Source organism: Canis lupus, chromosome 8 (assembly GCF_003254725.2).
Source record: "Canis lupus dingo isolate Sandy chromosome 8, ASM325472v2, whole genome shotgun sequence".
NCBI lineage: Eukaryota > Metazoa > Chordata > Mammalia > Carnivora > Canidae > Canis > Canis lupus.
Genome location: NC_064250.1, coordinates 65,950,181 through 65,972,659, shown reverse-complemented (window position 1 = coordinate 65,972,659; position 22,479 = coordinate 65,950,181).

Below are 22,479 nucleotides of genomic sequence, written 5' to 3'. Positions count from 1 at the left end.
TATGACATAAACAGGCCACCTTGATGCGGTGCCTGGCTGGCTCAGTCAGTGGAGCACTCCACTCTTTATCTCGGGGTCCTGTGTTCAAGCCCCACCTTAGTGGTAGAGCTTGCTTTAAAAAAGGAAAAAAAAAAAGCAGAAAACCACTTTGCTTTGTAAATAGATTCACAAAACTGTAAGAGCTTGAGGGTTTTTTTTTTTTTTTGAAGGTCTTAGGAATTCTTTTTTAAAATTTGTGAGTGCTAAACAGGTACTTCCAATAATAAAGTCACCTTCTACACAAATAGTGCAATGGGATGAGATGGTCCGGCTGCCAAAGTCATTAAAAGATTTATAATAGGTTAATATCCATGGTGTATTTCAGGCAAATGACTACATATTGAACCATAATATACCACGTGACCAGCAGTGCCTTTTCATCTTGACAGTGACAGTGGATCCTCATTGGGTGAGATCATCAAGTCTACTTTGAGACCTTCATTAATAAATATGAGGCCTGGAAGGACTGGCCCCTTCCTGATTTCCCAGGTCTCCTCCACCAGCCCTGGGGAAAGTGCTAGAAGCCAAAGTGTAAAATGGGTAAACCGAGGCCCAGAGAGGTATACAGTCAGTCTTGCCCAGGGCCGTTGAAGTGGGGTGTAACCCAGACAGACTTGACGGTTCTCTGGTTACACTCAGGAGTGCAGCATGGAAAGCACAGTACCCTACCTGTGAGGCAGTTCGATTCTCAGTCCCATTCTACAGATGAGAAAACTGAGAAGCAGGGAGAGTAAGGGACCACATCAAATACTCCCGCACTAGAGGTGCAGCTGCCTCTCTTTTGCCCCAGCTGCAGATCTGAGACGTTCCCTCAGTTCTTCTCATCATCAGACAAGGGGGGAGGGTTCAAGTTTGCTGTGACTTGACTCTGCCCAAACCTCCACCACTGTGGGATTTAGAGGTGGATTTTCTCAAACTTTAATGAAATGGCATGTTTTTTTGTTTTTTGTTTTTTGTTTTTTCTCGTGGCTACCTCATCTCCATAAGTGCAAAACAGCTGCAGAACAGGGCTCCTGGGAGAGGCTGATTGGACGGATAGGAGTAAAGCAGGCAGGTATAGGGGTCCTGGCATTGAGCACACAGACACAGTCCTGGATCTGCTGAGTTTTATTATTTTAAGAGGTAGAAGTTCACAGCTTCTTGCATGGAAGCCTCTTCATTTTCTTGGAGCCAAGCATAAATGCCTCTAAAAACTTGGCCTGCCATTATCCTGTAGCTGTTAATTAAGCTTTGAAACTTTACATTATGTTTACAGTGCACTGTGTGAATTGCAAAATAAATTAGAACCCACAGCAAAGAAATTGGAGTTTTCAATAAATGGAACAAAAATTAGGGAAGAGTCTCTTCTTAGCTAATACATTCACTCTGCTACTTCTTCTAAGGAAGAAATGGACTTTAGAAAAAGTACATTCTACTTCGGAAAAAAAAAAAAAGAAATACCAAAGGGTTCGAGTTTTCCCTTTGTGTGGTAGTCTGGGTTGGATAACTCTGCACAGACAAGATAGTGAGGAAGAAAGGAGACAATAAGTGGAATGCATGAGAAAGGCACTTCTTCGCCACGTAGGAAACTAAACACAAGATGGTCTAAATCATTCATACGGTTAAAAGCAATAACAGAAAACAAAATTATAATACGGCTTAATGCAAGTTCTAAAGCAGATTCCAGGTAAATTTTATATTTGCACTTGATTTTTTAAGCAACCCATACTAATTTCAGGAGGCCAAAAATAGGTTTAAAAGAAAGGCATAAACAAAACCCCACACAAGGATAAGCAGCTGATGTTTTGCAAACTTCTAGCCTAGGAGACACTCTTAAAATACCTTCTTTAGAGTGGTATTACTCAATTTTTTAAATGAAATGTGTATGCTTTCTTCCTTCTGTAAATGTCATTTTTCGGGGGAAAAGGGGTTTTGGGAGACCTTGAAACCTCACCCCAAAGATTATTGTTGCAAAGTGGAGCAGATATGTAAGCTTTTATGAACAGAAGAAGGAAAGCTTGTGTTTAAATCAGATAAACTCATTTTAAAAAATATCCTGCCAAATCATTCACAGCAATTCAATTCTTAAAATTTTAAGAGATTAAAGAGCAGTCTTCAATCCAACTTCTTGAAATATTTGATAATTTGTTTTAAAATTAGGGATTTGACGTCTGCCTTCTCAAAACAGATGCAAAAATGATATAAATTTTAATCCATCCTGGCAGTCCCAGTATACTACTTCTCCGTGTCCTGTTATAAAAGCTGCGATCGAATCTAAAAATAGAGAAGAAAAGAAAGACTAAAAAAAAAAAAAAAAAAGTTGAAGGAGTGTCTCTTAAAATGTATCTGGTTTAAATCTGCATTAATACAGTACGCTTCCTAGAATATCCACATATAAATGGTTGTTAACAATATAAATTACCTAATTCTGCCCCTCAAAAAATAATCCTATTGTGTTTCCTAATTTTAAAAACCTGGCATTTCAAAACCTTTCTAAGAATTCTAAGCAATATGATACACATAATGAAGAGCCATAGAAGAAGAGGCTTAACTGCGCAGGAACTTGGCACTTAGACCCTTGCCCTTTCCAGCCCCCACCAAAATCATGAACATAATAGAGATGAAGATAGACCCAACCCGATGCTGGGCTTTGTGAAGAGCAAATAAAGAAATTACAATTCTTGCTCTTTCTTTTTCTTTTCTTCCCCCCTCCCTTCTTAAATTTCTTCCTTTTTTTCCTTCTGTCCCTTTCTCTTTCTTTTAAAAAATTCCGATATATTTGAGAGATGGTGTGATGGAAGTTGAAAAGATGTGTGCTTGGAGCCAAGGGTCTTAAAGCCTTACACCAACTCTTGGTTCCTAGCTAGCTAGGTGAGCATAGTCTAAGTGCCAAATGTCACTGAAGGCTTGGTTTCCTCATGTGAACGTGGATGTGGACACGGACATGGATGTGGACATGGATGTGGACGTGAATATTGATGTGGATACAGACGTGATTGTGGACATGGATGTGAATGTGGACGTGGATGTGAATGTGGACATAGATGTGGATAAAATAAACTTAGAGGTATAGATGTAAGTACAGATTGAGATATAGGTGTGGGTGTGAATATAGACAATGGAAAAACACGGATGTGGAAATATGGACATAGATGTAGATACAGAAAAAGAAACCAAATACAGGTTTCTCTCTCAAACGAGAGAGACACGGAAATAGAGATGTATGTAGATAATGTGATGTTGGTAATGGTGGTATTTACCTTGCCTGCCTCAAAGACTCCGTGTTGAACAGACGAAAGAATGCACCCTATTGTTCTTTGTAATTTTAAAGCATGAGGAATAGAAACAGCATCTCCACTTGGATGGTGCCTAGCGCTTTTTCAAAGAATTTAGCAATTCGAATGCTATGAAAGTAAGAGGGCTTGGGGGAAAAGTACCATAATTGGAGTTCACCCCTGCATTCATTCTTCCATACATTTATTCGCTCCACCATCACTTATGGGGTGCTTTGTAGGTAAGGAAGGGAGTTTATTTTTCTCAACTTGCTTTTAAGTATAATTTCTAATGACCAGCATCCCTTAAGTGCCTTCCCTCAGCCAGACACACTGTGTAGATCCACTTGTCCCACATGTGTAGATCACAAGTGGCCACTGACTGCTTGTCATCTCAAAACCAGAAGAGTAGATGGTATTTGCCTTGCTCGGCTGATAAGGAAACTGAGGCACAGAGAGAAGACTAGCACAGAGAGACCCACAGCTAGCCAGAGTGGAGAATATATACAAGCTCAATCCTCAGCAGCCTTTTTCCTCCATGACTTTTAAGAAAAAAAAAATAGAGAGCACAAAGATCAGGTGCCTTGGTTAGCCTGCAGCCAGGCATGTCTCCAGACAGGGATAAACACCCAGCTAACAATTCCTATACTTGCAAAGGATATTTCACTGGCACAGATGAAGGGGGAAGGTCTTCAGGACAGGGATCTTCCTGCAGCTGCATTATTCTCATTATGAACACCCATGAGCACAGTCGAGGGGGAAATGGCCATGTGCACCCCAACTCACCTTGAAGCATCTGTGCACAACAGACTCATTTATCGTGTCAGGCAGGGTGGCTACATCATCTGCTCTGCCCTTCCAGTTGACAGAAGAAGAAATTGAGACGAAGAAACATTGAGTTGCCAGGGTCACACAGCAGGCAGATGGAGAATCCCAGGCATGGACCCGTGAGCCCTGGCTTCAGGTCGGATGTCCATGCGGGTGCATTTTTCTAAGCATAAGCGAAACTCGGAAAGGTAAAGGAGGGACGGTATGCTTGGATTAGAATCATGAATCACCTAGCAGGGAGAAATCCTGCAGCCCAGGGCTTCTTGGCCTCTGATTTCACGGCACCCTCCTTCAAGAATGAAAACAGCCACCCAAGCTCGTATTCCCTTGCTAATGCGTTGAAGGATGCACCTCTCTGTCCTAGGACATCCAGCAGCACCCACATGAATCTGCCTTCCCTGCTCTGTTTATTGCCTGGGCTTGGTGGTTCCCAGTTCTTTCTGTCCCATGGATTGTACATTTTCTGCAGTTCTCCTATGTCCTGCAGCGCATGTGATTACAGACCAACTCCAAGCATTGCTCTTCGTCTCCACGCTGGCTACAACAATGTATGTGACCTTGTGACTTGATGCTTTTTGGTCCTTGACACATGCACAGCCTTGAATAAAAAAAAATCTTCCAAATTTTCTCCATTAACAAGAAGAGGATGAAGAAAGACAATGCCCTAGCCCCTTATCATCATCGTCCTGATTGGTTTGCCCATGAAATTCTTTTCATCCTCAAGACCTTTGGGACCCACCCTCTGACACTTTGAATGTCAATGCTTATTTCAGTAAAACGTGTGGCACAAGCTTTGGACTAGAAGTTAAGAAATGTAGGATTTGGGACTCCTGGGTGGCTCCAGCGGTTGAGCGTCTGTGTTTGGCTTAGGTCATGATCCCAGGGTCCCGTGATCGAGTCCCACATCGGGCTCCCTGCAGGGAGCCTGCTTCTCCCTCTGCCTGTGTCTCTGCCTCTCTCTGTATGTCTCTCATGAATAAATAAATAATTCTTAAAAAAAAAATGTAGGTCCAGCCAGTCTCTGACTGGCCATCCTCTCTCTCTTCATCTATGAAGTAGGAATATAAAAATCTGCCTTCCCCATATCACTGCAGTGGGGATGATGATGAAGAGGAAGGTGATGGTTAGCATCTACTGCATGCCTATTTTGTGCTAACTCAATCTTTAGACATTTCCATCCCATTCTCACCATTACCTTGTGAGGTACAACTTTATTGTGATCCCCAGCTCAGGGAAGTGGAGACAGAGGCCCAGAGAGGTCAAGTTACTTATCAGCCACATTGCTGATAAATAAGGACAAAGCCTTGGATTTGATCCTAGGTCAGTTTCACCCTGAGACTTTTTGGGCTGATTTTGAAAGTGCATCCAAAAATGCTTTTTGCAAAGACTAGGAAGGGGGTGGGGGGGAATGCCTCCAAACCGTAGAAGCTATAAAACACCTTAAACTTTTTTTTTATTGTTGTGTTAATTTATAGTGTTGTAGTGGGGTCTAGAGAGCTGAACCTAGTTTTGTCCCAAGTTACTAACCTGAGCCATGTGAGCTAGAAATCTCCGCGATCCCTTCCACCCCTGAAATTCTAACTTTTTGCAAAGTGCAATGCTGCTATTTATGGATCTAACCCAGAGAGGAGGACAGGATGAAGGTTTGAGGGAAGCCCAGATGCTGATTTATGAAACATCACAGCTCCCCGACAGTGTCCACAATGACCTTGGGCAAGGACATGGTGCCTCTCCCCTAAGCCCCCGGCCCTTCATCTCCAAAGTGGGGATCTAAAGATGCCCATCACACCAACCTGACTGGATTGGATTAAGGACCTGGGGAAATAGCAGAAGGATGAGGAGCAGCAGCTCCAGAAAGCCAAGACATTCTTGTGTTCAGTGTTTGTTCTCAGCCTGCCCTTGGGCTTTCTCTGCACCTCCAGCGTCCTCCCCTGGTTGGTCTCCCCGAGTTTCCTTTAGAGGCCATACGCCAAAAAGGCGGGCATTTATGTAGACTGTGGGCTGTTTTCAGGACCCATCATCCTCTCTGTTGATGAGTGTGGTTCTGTGGTTCCTTCCATGCCTGCTGTCCACCCCCCCGCCCCCAAGGACCCTGCATCTTTCAGAACAGATCTAGAATTGGAAAGTCCAGAAAGGGAAGCACAGGCTTTCTTTCGGTGGCTTGTTGTGTATTCCTGATGACACTCCCACCGTGTTTCAGTGAAAAACAGCATTATCAGCCATCTGCACAGGGGGGAAGAAAAAAACCAACCTGAGTAGTCTATCACTTTTAGGTTTTAGGGTAATAGTGGCTTTTACCTTCTTACTTTGATTCATTACCTTTGCAAAAGCATAAATCTGTCATTTTGGCACTAACTTCTATCATATGCATATTAATAAGAATAATAATCACAACATCAGTGATTTGGGATTTTAAAACTGAGTTATTTTCCTTAAGTGCCAGGGCAGAGTTGGCTAGAAAGTAGCACAAATATTGCAAAGGATCGTTCCTTGGAAATGCATTTCAGAACTTTATAAACATTGTTTTGGAGTAAAGCGTGAAAGTGCCTCACAGAACTTGCCTTTTCTAAACTCAGAATCGCCCCTGTTAATAAAACAGTACCACATCTTCCTTTTCTGGAAGCCTCTATGAAGGCCAGAATGATCTGCTGAGGTTGGAACCAAATCTTCTCCAAAAGTAATCAGCCACACCCGGAATAACAGTCACATTTTAGCAAATACACCTATTTCCCTTTATTTAAAATATTTATAAGGTGCCTACAACATGCCCAATACTGGGCTAGGATTTAGGGACTCGAAGCTGCTGCATCTGGTGTGTCATGGTATGAAATCATCTCCAGAGTATTTCTCTATTAACGTTTGTTTTATAATATGTGCAAGAGCCTTTTTTTTTTTTCCAGGGCAGTGAAACAATGTTTCATTAATGATGGAGACAAATTAGTGTGTGTGATCCCGGCAATTTTCACTTTAAACATCAGGCCTTCTCTTGCCGAACATTCTTACAGCAAGCTGATCGCAATTTGACATGCATACAATTTAGGAAGATTGATTCATTATACAATTTTTAAAATTCTGGAATTGCAATTGTCAAATAGCGATTGTTCAGCTAAGGGGTTTTGATGTTCTGAGAGTAGCCTTAGAAATCTAGCCGACTGCATACACTTGCAAAAATTTCAAAGCCAAGTAAAACATTTGGCCCTGAAATGTGATGTTTATCGTAAAGAGTTGGTATAAACTCAGCATGAAAGAGTTACATCAGATTCTGATCCTACTAGCCATTAATACCAAATAATACAAATTGATTTGTCTTTTCGGTGTGAAGGGGTTGTGAAGAAAGAGAATGTCAGGGAGAAAAGATGAACATTTGTTGAATGTCTGCTGTGTGCCAGAAATTGGGTGAGACGTTTTCATATTTATGAGCCATATAACAAGCAGATAATCCCATCCCTATGTAAGGATACAGAGGAGGGAAATATTAACTCAGAGATGTCAAGCTACTTGTTTGAGGTCACACAGCATTAAGGGGCTAAGTTAGCCCTCATATGTTAATCTATCTGACCCCAAAACCTATATTTAGCCTCCCTTCTTCACCTACGGTGCTTCTTATCACAAATCAACTTTATTTTATTTTTCTGATTACACAACAAACACACGAGCATCTTTAAATACTAGAGAAACAATAGTCAAAAAGAAAATTTCACCATGAATCCAAATGTCCATAACTATTAACATCTCTTTCCAGTCTTTTTTCTATGCATTATTATCATCATGATCATGCTGCATTGCAGAATGGGGAGGGAATAAGCCCACTCACAAAGCTTCAAGACAACTGCAAGTGTGCATTGTCTATAGATTTTAGTTGAAAAGTTCATATTTTTAAGTTAAAAAAATGTTTTTAAGTAAATCTACAGATCACACTGGATAGCAGAACTTCAGCCTACTTGAAGTCCTAATGCAGGTAGACTCCGAGGGCCAGAGCAGCTCTGTCCTCGTGGCCTGGGCCATGTGGCCTGCCTCATCCTATTCTATTTTTCCCTGAGCACCACCTACACCCCTAACTCTTCGCTGACAATCCTCTGCCTTTTCTCCCCTAAACACAATGGAAAGTTAATTGAATGTTTTATGCCTTTGCAATATCAAAGAAATGAAAAGAACGTAGGTTTCAACCATATTTCAATAATAAGTGCATTAATTTTTACCTTTTAACTGACACTTGTACTAATTTCCTTAAATGCTCTCTCTGGTTCTTTTTTGATCTGTCTGGCTTTGTTGGGCTGATGATGAAGGCTTACTTCAAATGCAAAAAGATTAGCTCTCTTTTCCTTAATAGCACAATTACAGATTGTGTGATGTCTCCATCATGAAAGAGAGCAGGGACAGACTTTTAAAGTCACACGAGTTTATTACAAAAGTGGCAGTAATAATTTTAATTACTTTACTCTACAAAAGATATCAAAATTGCCCTAATTGTCTAGTGGCATTTAGGAATTATTGTGGGTAAAATGGGAGAAAAGCATTTAGTAGGGTTTTCCCCCATTAATTAGACTTGGGTCATTGTTTTAATAAAGTACAGTGACATGTTTTTCCTTGAGCCTAAATGTCAGAGACCCCAGGTATACAACAGTCCTGGAGAATGCAGGATAAGTTTCTCTACATAATATCTGAAATGAACCAGAAACGATAACTCTAAGTACTATTTGTGGCTTACTATTTAAAGCCCAGGAAAAACAAAAAATAAAATCCTTTAATTTTGTCAAGCGCGTACAATGTTTAAATTCAGCAGTGACTACAGTTCAAAAGACCAGATGTTCTTGTGTATTTATATAATTATTTTGCACAATAGTTTACCACTGGCAAAAAAAAAATTTTTTTTCAAAGCATATTGTTGTATTTGGCATTTCTACACTTGACAAAAAAAATCTAGAGACTGCATTATATTCAATTAATTCTAATTTTATTAAAGCTGAAGAGCAGAGAACCAAATGAAGAGACAGTCGTATTAGCCTTACACTAAATTAAGTCCAAGAATAAGAAGCAACATTGATCTGAGAATAAAAAGCCTCAACTCTAATGCATTTAGGTTCACAGGGGAGAAGCTGAAGCAGTTTGACCCATTGTCAGTCTATTTTAAGATGAACATTTGTTAAATTCTAATGAAAAATGTTACACTTAAACTCTGGCAAAGAGACAATTAGTACTTCCCCCAACCCTGCCAAGACTCAGGAAAAAAAAAAAAAAGCCCCAGAATTTAAAAGTTAGAGGAAAAAAAAAACAAAACTATGAGATATAAGCACTTTCAAAATAATCTTCTGGAGAATGCTGTGTTGTGATAAAATTAGATGCTTCCCACAAAATTACCTAAAACTAAGGAGCTCCTGACTTATGCTGTTTATGGATGCTCAGGTAGGAAACGACACAGGTTCCTGTAAGGAAGGACTGTTCTGACAGCAGATTTATTAATTAAAGAAAAAATTAGGCTTTTTTTCAATAAAAGCTACTCACCTAAAAGGAATGATTCAGGAATATAATAGAATGAGTGTTCTAGAGTATAATGCAGTTAAAATACGAGTGAGGTTGTTAAATTTATATCTTTCTCACTCTTTGTTCACATGGATGATCAGTGTGAAAAATGTTCTGGGAGGAGGAGACCTGATGTAAATGAATATCACATCTTGAAAGAAAAGCAAAAACCTTTTCTCATTTCATATTATCCAGATTTAGTAGCCTATTTTTTTCCTTAGACCAAAAGTGAAAAAGAAAGAAAAATTTACTTTTGCTTAAGAGGCAAGAGAGCAAGGGCCTCAGAGCACCTGTTGGCTTAAGAGAGACAGGAAAGGGCCCTCTGTGGCTCCTGGGGACACATGGTTCCATTGGAAGGAGCAGACGGGCAGAGGGGGCTGGTTTGGATTCTGGAGGAAGAGTCGCTTTTTGAGGGAGTTAGCATTCCGGCCCTCAGTCTGGTAAACTGGACCAAATCCCTATGTCGACTCCACGTCTTGTGTCCAGACAGACTCTCTCCCTTTGCCACTTTGGCTCTTCAGTGCTGATTTTACTTACTGTCACTATTTCCTGGTGATCGTTGAGGTCATAGGGCTCTGCGGATGCTGGTGGGTCGTTAGGAATGTCACCCCATGAAGCCTGGGACTGTGCCCTCCTTCCTCATCGCTCTATCCTAAATGCTGGACACACAGGAGGCCCAGTAAATGATCATAGGCTAAATCAATACATACAGGGCAGAGAGACAGGTGACAAAGGTATCATCCCATCTGGAAAAATGATTCTCTGACTACGCTGCCCATAAGATGAAGAGACATGCACCCCCTGAGCTAGGCAGGTGAAGACTATTCGCTTTGAAAGCCACTTCAGCATTTGGTGCCTGTAAGAACCACCTGGCCTTCCTCCCCGCCTCGGGAAGACTGGCTTGGGTGCCCCAGGGGCAGTGCAAGCCTGGAAGCATTTTGGTGAACATGGACACTGCGAGGCTCGCCCTTTGCTGGATTAATAGCAGAGACACGCCTGTTCACACGAGCACACTGTTCCGTTAGCAGTTTGCAAGTGGTGGGAAAAGATGGCTAGGCAGGCAACTCTGTCCTTTGCCAAAATCTCAAATGTGTGGCACCGCAAGAAAGACACCGTCAGGAGCAGTTGCTAATTTATTTTAAGTGCCCCCTGAGTTTTTAATTTATCTGGAAAAATAAATAGATAAATCCGAGGCGCTTCCTGCCAACCTAGCCCAGCACCAGGTCTGCCAGTGGCGGCGAAGGTTTGCGGGTGACAGTGACTGCAGCCAGCGAGAGGTGTCGGAGCGCTCAGCCAACAACGCAGGGTGGGCGAGCGTCAGCTAGTCCTGGTTGCATTAGAATAGGATCTATCACATTTGTCTAGGGCTGACCTTTCCTTTTCCTAAATTGGCTGCCGACCCACATGCTAATTTTTTTTTTTTTTTCCTTTCCTCTTCAGATAGTCTGCAATTCCAAACAGTACCGCAGGCTTCTCCAAGCCCGGATTCAGTGGCAAGTCTGGAATGCAATCAGCCTAGTTTAGAAATTCATTATCCAAAGTGAGGAGCCCGGCGAATATTATAGTTTCATAAATATGCAGATTTTGTTTATTTAAACATTTTTTTATTACACTTTGTGTTTTCCTAAATTGGGTCATCATTTTAATATAATTGGAATCTGATGTGTGTCCTGTTTTCCTTAAAAGCCATCTGGTTCATTTTCAACGTTCAGAAACCAAATTATTTGCAGTAATATTGGGCCTTGCTCATTGCTCCTGTTGAACCACCTCATGGTTTTGGGGTGCCGGACCAAGGAAGCCCAAGGCCATATTGAGAGGGACAGCCTCTCCTGGGCCACTACGATGAGAGCCGTGGCGTGAAACCCCGTGGTGGGCCCGAGCAAGCAGCATTCGGCTGAAGAAACTAAGTAAGCAGGGTCCACCGAGCATCGTCTTGGATAGAGGGCAAGTGACTAACAATTATCAACCAGTGAGATTCAGAACATAAAATGTACTTAGTACCTTCTGTTCTCACCAGATCACGAGCTCCCTGAGGGCAGGAGTCTTATGTTCTATCTTTCCAAAGATGAGATGCCTAATAGCTGCTGAAGATGTGTTTGTGGATTGAGGGGGATTCCAGAACCCCAAATTACAAAAAAAAAAAAAAAAAAAAGGTAGTGTGCGGCATAGTTATCCATTGCTGCATAACAAATTACTCCAAAGCTTAGTGACTGAAGCAATGCTCATTTATTATCCCAGAGTTCCAGTGAGACCAGGAATCCAGACATGGCTTAGCTGGGTCCCCTCCCACCAACGTAGAGTCTCTATAAAAGTAGTCAAGGTGGGGCGCCTGGGGGACTCAGTGGTTGAGCATCGGTCTTCAGCTCGGGTCATGATCCTGGGGTCCTGGGATTGAGCCCCGCATCAGGCTTCCTGCTCAGCGGGGAGTGTGTTTCTCCCTCTGCTCCTTCTCCAGCTCATGCTCGTTCTCTCTCTCTCTCTCTCTCTAATAAATAAAACCTTTAAAAAAAAAAAAAGCAGTCAAGGTGTCTGCCAGCTTTGTGGTCATCTCCAGGCTCAACCTGGGCAGCATCTGCTTCCAAGCTCCTGAGTCCTCGCAGATATGATGCTGAAGATCACCCTCAGTTCCTCTCTCTGTGGGCCTTTCCATAGGGCAGCTCACCTCAAGGCAGCTGGCCTCACCTGAGATAGCAAGGGGACGCCAAGGGACATTGCATGCAAGGGGGGAGTCACAGCCCTCTGCAACCTAATCCCCTAATCTCATCCCATCCCCTTTGCTGTCCTGTATTGGTAAGAAGAGAGTCCAGCCCACACTCAGGAGAGAAGATCACCCAAGAACATGAGTCACTGGGAGTCCGGCTGGAAGCTACCAGTCTTTCCCATGTGCGTGTATAAGGTAGTGCTATCGGTCAGGTTTACGTAGCAAATCCAACGAGATAGCCGAGCCTTGATTCAAGACAAGAAATTGAAATTAAATGACCAACTACTCAGTCTAAAGAACAGTTGTACCCCCTCCTACATGCTCAGGGGTATCATCGCCTTATTCATTTATTTAGGGATAGATTGAGGAAAAAGTTCAACATTTCTTCTTCAGCCCACCAGCAAGAAAATCTTTAAAAGTTGTATGTATAAGCCATGTATCATTTCTTTGGCCAACAAATATCTATTGAGCTCATCCTCAAGCAGAGCAGATTTCCGAGTCCATTAACTGCCCCAAGTTCTGGTCTAGGGTGACCCAATTCTGCTTGCCGACCGGTCACCTGGCTGTGGGCTAGGGTCTTACTCTCCTTCTCTGTTTTCTAACTTGTAAATAAGGATAACAACGCACCTCCCTAAACAAAATACTGGAGGTCACGACCCGTTTGTGAATCTGCAACCAGTTTAGTTCAGCAGATTTATCCCTGTGAAGGGCCAGACGGTATTTTGTTCAGGCTTTGCAGGTATAACGGTCTCTGTCACAACTCTGCTTCTGTGGCACAAAACCCACCATAGGTAATGTGTAAATAAATGAAGGTGGCTGTGTTCCAATAAAATCTTATTAACAAAAACAGGTGGCAGGCTGGATCTGGCCCAAGGGCCACAGTTTGCCAACCCCCTGGCTCAGTGGATTATAACTGGCATTTTTTAAAAAATTAAGTGGACTAGAAAACATCAGTGTGCATTGTACATAGGAAAGACGAGTGTGGTTTTTTTTTTCTGAAATTTTGGTTTCATCCACGGTATAGATCTAGATTCAGCTATGGTTACCTCTGCACACACATCATTAACTGGGTTCAAATGCGACATGTATTTATTCCTGTAATTTGTAATTTAAAACAAGCAAACAAGAAAGCCCCTAAGTTAATTCGTGCGGTGTCCTTTGTACAACACCTGGCCCATCACGCAGGCCGAATAAATGTGAGTCGCATATAATTCCACGTCCTTCAGGAGGGCACCGTCAGAGAGGAGTCAATGACTGTGGGACCATCGACCCTCCAAGAAGCTAACCGTGAGCCAGTCCAGGGAGAGAGATGGGAGGCTGGCGCACGTCTATGACAGTTAGGGGGAGTCCCCAGGGAGGATGGGGGTTCTCCAGACCAAGGAAGAGAGGAGTTCCAAACTAGGTTCGGAAGATGGGGAGGATATGGATTTTCTTTAAAAGATTAATTTATTTATTTTAGAGACAGCATGGCAGGGGTGGGGGTAGGGGGTAGGGGACAGCAGAGGGAGAGGGAGAGAGAATTCCCAGCAGGCCCCACGCCCAGCACGGAGCCTGACGTGGACTTGATCTCACCACCCTGAGATGAGGATCCAAGACGACCAAGGGTTGGATGCTCAACCGACTTGAGCAACCCTGTTATTCCCCAGGGGAAGGTATGGATTTCAGTCTTGAAGATGATGTCATAATTAGCTGGCCATCATCAGTCTAATTCTTTCGGAGAATTGTGCTTATCAAAGCGTTCATTCATTCATCGACAAATACCTATGGAGCAATTATCACTGTTCTCGACCCGGTGATACAGCAGCAGCTGCGACAACATCCCTGCCCCATGGACTTTATATTCTAGTGAGAGAGGCAGAAAATAAATGAACAAGCATATATACAGATCAAGTATCGATAGTTGCTATCGAATTGGGTGAGAACGGAGAGGTGGAGACCTGGGGGAGTGGATGTTTGAGAGAGATTCGACAAAGCGGGGGAGTGAGGCTGTGACTTTCTGGGGGAGAGTTCCAGGCAGGGAACAGCCAGTGTAAAGACTCAGACTGGAAATCGTAGGGCTCTTCCACCTAGTTCTGTGTGAAAACTCAAAGAAGGTGAGAAGGGAGACAGAACAAGACAATACAATACAAGACAATACAAAACATGGATTGTTTTGGTCATTAAATTAGAAAATAGTTCTATCCACATCGAAGCAAATGGTGGGTGGATGGAACTGGAGGGTTTTATGTTGATTGAAGTAAGTCAATCGGAGAAGGACAATCATATGGTTTCACTCATATAGGTAATATAAGAAATAGTGAAAGGCATTATAGGGTAAAGGAGAGAAAATGAGTGGGAAAAAAATAGAGAGGGAGATATAACACTAGAGACTCCTAACTCTGAGAAACGAACTGGGGGGGGGGGTGCAAGGGGAGGTGGGCGGGGGTGGGGGTGACTGGGTGACGGGCAATGAGGGGGCACTTGATGGGATGAGCACTGGGTGTTATTCTATATGTTGGCAAATTGAACACCAATAAAAAATAAATTTATATATATATATATATTAAAAAAAAAAAAGAAGGTGAGAAGGGCCTCTGGCTTCCAGAAGCTGCCAGCCCACCTCCTCGTGCTGCTCTGGCTCTCAGTCAGTGCTGCCCAGTTACAAGGCAAGGATTTGTGCTCCTTCTCTGGCATGCTGGTTAAGCAGCCTCAAGAAAGGGAAGAAAATCTGATCAAAGTAAGAATCCTGCGTTTCATCTGCATCTACTCCAGCAACTGTAATTGTAAATGATTACATAAGTAAACCCGGAAACCCTGACTATGGATTTTAGACCAAGGCAGTCCTCCGCACGGAAGCCCAGCTGAGGATACCCCAGAAGTAGCTCTCACTGCAGCCCTGTGAACGTTGCAAATTTATGTGACTTCCTTTTTCTTTGTGCTTTTAGCAATGCTTTGGGGAAGGTTCTTTATTTCTTCAAAATAAAATAAGTGTGTGTCTTTCTAATTAGCGCCTATAACATAAGTGTTGTTCACGTTTTCTCCCTCGTTCATTTCATTAGTAAACGACTGTGATTTAAGTTGAATGGTGTATTTTGAGAATTTCAGGGAGACATTAAGTTTGATTTGGAGTCTCTCCTTCTTGTTAGACTGCCTTCCCCCAACACCATGCTCAAACACGTACACACACACACACACACACACACACACACATGCATGCACAAACATCATGGAGGCACACACCCAGGTCCCTGCTTGCACACGTAAGTATTCCCACAGGTGGGCCTGGTCCCGAAGCCTTTATTTGCCTCCATCTTAGTTACTGTAAGTGACATGCAGGTGAGAGTCACATAATTTAATGTCCGAAAGGAAGCGCAGTGTTCGTCTATCAATAAGCCAGCTAGGATCCAGGTCCTACCATGTACCATGTGAGCCCTCCTGCTTTCAGGAAGTTCTAATCTAGCAAAGGAGTCCAGACTCAGAGGACCTATTGGACAGAATGTTCCCTGAGCTTCAGCAGTGACATGTCTTGGGAGGTATGTTAGCATGTGACACATGGACAACAGCACAGGATACCAGGGTGTCAAAGTTTTCATCTCCTGTTTATTGAGCATCTACTATATTAATAGGAAGTGCAAGCTCTCAGGCATTTGCTATTCATTATCTCACTTAACCTTGCCATTGCCCTGGAGTGGGGTGCTCTGATCCCATCCTGCAGATGGGGGGATGAGGACCTGAGGGTAGGTTGTTTGACCACTCATCATCTCGGGCTTATTAACTATACATACATGTAGGAGCTGATTTTGAATTCCAACCCCTAAACTTTTCCACCATGTGACCTTACCTTGGCAAGTTGCTTACCTTTGTTTATTCATCTGTAAAATTAGTATAACAAAAGTACCTTCCTGTGGCAGAGACTACTGGTTACCTATGTAATCTCCACCCTACTATTCATCCTTGCCAAGTGAACCCTGGGATTACCGAAGGCAATAACGTACCCAGCCTCTCTTGCAGACAGGGATGGCCAAAGGGATTTAGGTGAACATCATCAGATGGGGCTCCGAGGAGAATTTTTCAAGGGAGCCTACTAGTCTATGAGGTTCACCCTCTCGCCTTTGTCCTGGTTTCCCCTTCTGCTGCCTGGAATGCAGGCATGATAGCTGGGAATAGAGCAGCCGTCTTGCAGCCATGAGACAATCTTAAAGATGGAGGTAAGAGCTAAGGATGGCAGAGCAGAAAGTTGGAAAGATTCTAACCACCACTGCTGGAGATTGGAAAGATTCAATATAGAGTCAATAACAGCTCTTTGGAGCTCATGTAACATGAAACAAAGATCACATCTAAAAGCTTTAGGACACTGTTATTCTGGGTTATTAACAACTGAGCACAGTTCTTAGCTTGTATAATACCTTATAGATTTGTTGAGATGATGTAAAAATAATGTGCTTTTTCTTTCTGTTTTTTACCTGGGCTACATATATACTCCATAAATTTGAGATATAATTATTGTTGTTACTTGATGCTTATATATGCATAAAGCCAGTATGTAAAGAGCCTCAAGAGAAAACCTCAAGTAATCATCTGCTCCACTTACTTGCAGCCCATTTCACAAATGAAGCAGACAAGATGCAGAGAAGTGAAGGGACCCGACCCAGGACCCATCACTGGAGAGCTTGCTGGTAGGAGGATGGGTGTCGAGACCAGTGTCTCATCCTCAGGCACTGACTTTCTCATGATGCAGTTTCACCTCTCTTTCTCCCTGAAGCAATAAAGAAAAAGAAGAAACATGACCATTTGGGGCACTTTTAGGTCAACCATGTGAATGGCCTGTTATGTTGCAGCACAATGACCTTCACCATGGCCATCAACCATATCAACCAGATTTTCCTCCTTGAGGGTTTCAAGGGACCACAGAGGGGACTACAGGAGAGCTCATGAAGAGGGGCCCAGGGATGCTGGCTGCTTTACAGTTATGGCTTAGGTTATAGGGGGCATCAAAGCTTGACCTTGGGTAAGGAACTAATGGCTGGGTTCCACAGCTTATAATTCACCTGTAGCCTGCCATGAGGCATGGGGTTGAAGTTGAAAGGCACAAGAGAATATGGGGGTGATTCTAGAGATGTAGCCAAGAGGCTGGCTGACAGAAGGGCAAGGGGAGGTGAAGGATGGGGGAAGAGCTCTGGGAACATGTAGGCTCATCAAAAGGAGACAATTACCCTGTCTGAAGTGAAAATCCAAAAGCAAAAACTCACAATGCCATTCATATCAGTAACTCCAAGCTTGCCCTTTAATTCAAACTTTTACACAAATATTCACCTGCAAACTAGTAGTTTGTGCAGGTGTACATTTACAAAGTGTTTCTTTCATATGATCTCACTGAGGCAGGATAACAATATTACTTCCATCTTGCAAATGAAACAAGTAGCTGTCAGAGACCCTAAATGATTTGCTCTAGGTCTCCCAGCTAGCAAGGGAGCCAGTGGGGATGTAATCTTGGGTCTCCTAACTCATCCCCTAGCATGGCCAGCACAGAAGATTTCCCCAGACAGTGGCTTGACACATGCCAACATCGAATACGGACAGATGTCTCCAGGCAGTGCCATAAGCTCTGGCATGGGATAAGGGACAGAATGGCGTGAACGTGTAAGGTCATCAGGGGAGAGAAATGGAAGGGAGGCAAGATTTGAGTTCAGAGCTAGTGGCTTATTGTTTGGGCTAGAATGTCCTACAGGCAACTCTAAGAAAATGGAAGAGAGGTTAAAATGTTTCTACACTGGTAATAAAGCTATGGGGATAAGGCCTTCTCCTTTCTGCCCAGCCAGACCTGGACCAACTCAGCCCACCCCGGCCTGACCATCCCAGCACATAATGTTCCCATTCCCTGAAGGGTAACTGCACTATGATACACACAGTATTTCTTCACTGTGGGCTGTCTTTTCCTGTTGTGCAAACTAATATTGGGTCTGTTGTTGTTCCACAAAGAAAGTACATAAACTTGAGTCTGCCATGTTGGAATTCCAACTTTGTCTCTCAACTTTTACCAAGAGCTTTCATGATGTTCCATCCATAAAATGGAGATTTTTAAAGTTTAGTTATGGATTGTTTTGGTCATTAAATTAAAAAATAGTCAGTTCCATCCACATCGAAGAAAATGGTGGGTGGATGGAACTGGAGGGTTTTATGCTGATTGAAGTAAGTCAATCGGAGAAGGACAATCATATGGTTTCACTCATATGGGTAATATAAGAAATAGTGAAAGGGATTATAGGGTAAAGAAGAGAAAATGAGTGGGAAAAAAATAGAGAGGGAGATATAATATGAGAGACTCCTAACTCTGGGAAACAAACAAGGAGTAGTGGAAAGGGAGGTGGACGGGGATGAGGTGACTGGGTGACGGGCACTGAGGGGGGGGCACTTGATGGAATGAGCACTGGGTGTCATACTATATGTTGGCAAATCGAACTTCATTAAAATATATATATTAAAAGAAGAGAAGAGAAGAGAAGAGAAGAGAAGAGAAGAGAAGAGAAAGAAAAGAAAAAAAGAAAAGAAAAGAGAAAAGAAAGAAAAGAAAAAAAGAAAAGAAAGAAAAGAAAAGAAAAGAGAAAGAAAAGAAAAGAGAAAGAAAAGAAAAGAAAGAAAAGAAAAGAAGAAAAAAGAAAAGAAAAGAAAAGAAAAGAAAAGAAAAGAAAAGAAAAGAAAAAGAAAAGAAAAGAAGAAAGAAAAGAAAAGAAAAAATTGTCAGAAAGTCGCTAACACTGCACCTGCTGTGGAGACAGGATTTGGAAGCTCCATTTTTTGGACCTCTCTCACGGGATGCTTATGAGGATAAGATATCATTTCCAACTAAGGGACTTGTTATTGAAGGAGGCATTTCGCAGAATTTATTGCCAATTCTCAAGATCTGACAAGTTATTTGTAATTTAATTCACTCATTTATTCATTCTTCAAAACAAACATGTTTTCCCTTAAAGATGTTAATCAAGCATCTAAAAATGTTTGTGACATTTGGTTTGGTAATATCACACCTTGCACGCTAGCCCACTGAACAGTTCTAAGTAGAGAAATACCTGAAATAAGGTCCACTGAAGTATTACTTGTGGTGGCTGAAAACTGGAAACAATCGAAATGGCAAAAAGTTCAAGTACACTATGACAGGTTTGCACAATGAAATATTAGATTACCTGTTATAATAAAATCTTTTTTAAAAAAAGATTACCTGTTATAAATTTCATCGATACAGTCAGCGTTTATTTTATTTTTTTACAGTGTTTATAATGACATAGACAAACATGAAATTTATACATATGTGCATGTACATATATATACACATATAAATAATCACAAAATAGAGAAAAAATTTAAGCACTTAAATATAACTAGGAATTGGTTAAAATAATTATGGTACAGACATAAGATAAAATACTGTGTGTCATTTACAAGAATATTCAATACTCCAGGAGCACCTGCGTGGCTCAGTCAGTTGAGCATCTGACTCTTGATTTCAGCTCAGGTCATCATCTCCGGTGTAGGACTGAGCCTGCCTGGGTCCATGCTCAGTGGGGAGTCTGCTGGAGATTCTCTCTCTCCCTCCCCCTTTGTCCCTCCCTCCCACCCCCATTCACTCTCTCTCTAAAATAAATAAAATCTTTTTTAAAAAATAATACTTAATATTCCAGAAGACTGTATATGCTACATGAAGGAGAAATACTGGGTTACAAAGCAAGAAGTACAATACGGTCCAATTTTTTTAAAAATATCCTTATTTTTATAGAAGCACAGAAAAAATAAAGCTCTAAACACCTGAAGGAGTGGCAAGCGGATGCTGGGATTAGATGTGGCTTTTGCCTCTTTTGTGTTCTTCGCAGTTGACAAACACTGTACCATCCACAGGCAGTTCCCCACAATCAGGACAGGAGACCAGACTCCTAACTTACAGGTAGGCATGGATGCTGTGGGGCAGTGATAGAGCCCGGAGCTCTCCGTCTTTATTAGAAGGTGGGGTTGGCAAATCAAACTCCAATAAAAAAAAAATTTTAAAAAAAAAGAGAGAGAAGAAGAAGGTGGCGTTTAGCAAATGCTGGAGAAATGCTCGGACCACCCAGCACCCCTGGGCCAGACCCACGGGGCCTCCTGTTTACCATGGTGACCTCTTACTGCAGTAGTCATGTCATCGTTGGGCTCATCAGCTACATCGACCCTTTAAAATTTTCTGCAGATCAGATCAACTCGCCACACGGTAGGCATCACATCATCCTGGAAAGATGGAAACCCTCTTTCTTGAAATCTAAAAAAAAAAAAAAAAAAAAATCAAGCCTTTTTTCTTTCATTATCTTCCGGGTGCCTTCCGCAAGCACACTGCATTGTAACGTTTCTGTGCATCATCCCAGGAGCCCCGTGTCTCGGTTAAGGGGTTAGAGACCAGCGGAGAGGAATCGGGCGGGGAAGGGTTAAACATTTTATTATTCCTGCTGCATTTGTAGTAAATTGTGTAATAGTTTTCATGTCTTAATTACTTAAATTTTATATTGAGCTATAGTGATATTATCTCTCTTTTTGTCTCTACACAATTGTATTTTATAATAGCTTTTATTAGAACCTACATGAATGGAATTTAAAATGAACACATCATTTCTGCTACTTGGGCCGTATAGAAAAGAGAGCACTTCTCTGATATTTGGCATGAAAAGTACTTTCCTTTGTATTTTATGACACATAGCAAGTTATATTAGGTGGGGACATATTTTGAACAGAATGGTAACTAAGGGAGACTACAGAACCTCTTTTTTTTTTCCTGCTTTTAGTAACTTCCTCCCTGAAGAGGGGTTTGGGGTATTCAGTACATCAAGAAATACACCCCCACAAAAGAGTTACCTAATTATAGTAAAATGCAAATGATATATATATATATTTTTTAAACTGAGGTTTTCTTTTAGAAAAATTGGACATGGTCTACATATTAGAGAATTGTTGGAAAATTGGGTGTTAAATTACAATATCGAATTTCATCTGTTAATGTAGTAGTTACATTTATTTTTTTTTAGATCCAATAGTGAATATTATGTGTAGCAAATTGCACAAATTGTGTCCCACTCTGGCTCCTTTTAAAAGGCTGTGATCTCTGCGACATGGAGTTTGCAAAATGAACCAATAACTTGCATTCAGAGAAATGTATTGAGGGCTTCATTACAGAGCTGAAAACAGGTTTTGTTTCTTCTTTCCACCCTCCCCCCATTTTTTTTTTATGAAACCAAGTGTAGAGGAATCTGTAAATCAAAAAGTCTCTTGCATATAGAAGCTCAAATACAACAGGGGAAGAAACTCAACAAAGGATTCAGTGGGTACTTGAGAGAGATGGCAATAGAAATAAATGTGAAGAAATATTATAGATGCATATTTAATATTGTTGTGTTTATTGCTTCATTTATAAAAGTCAACCAGCTAGAAACTGTGAATGCATAAGCTCCTCACAGGATAGAAGTTAGAAACGGTGTAGGGTGTACCTCCACTCTTACCATTCCCAAGGCAATTAATTTAGAAAATCATTGCTTCGTTATAATGAATGCAGTTCTTCGGGCTGGAAGGGAAAAAAAAATGTGAAAGCAATAGGCATTTTTTTCTTGGCCAGTGTCTGTTCCTGCCTTTCCAGTTACTATTCTCCCCAAAATAAATCTTCTTCCAGGGCCAGCGTGCATTACCTCCTCTGTGAAGCCCCTTGGGCTTCCTTGAAACATTTGCTCACTCCCTATTTTGGCTCTCGCTGTGCTTCGAATCTCAAGACAGGCTAACTGTAGATCCATTACAGGCAGCCCTGCCCCTCCACTAAGTGGGGAGTCCTTTCCGGGGATGGACCTTGTCTGATTATGTTTGTATCCACAACACCTTGGCCTGTTTCCTCCTATGCTGGATGCTTAAGAACGATGCTGGGAGCGTGCAGCTGAATTATCCCAACGCCACATCCCCTGCTTGGTGCAGGGCTGGGTTTTGCAACCCTACCCGAAGACATGAACACACTACCTCTGCCTTCGAGAGAGTTGACACTGTATTGATTAAATAAGCCATAAAATAATTAGATGTAAGGTGATGAAGTGCAAATTTGGGGTGACAGACTAGACTTTTTATGTAATCATCAGAGGAGAAGCTCGAGGGATCGGAATCGGGGCG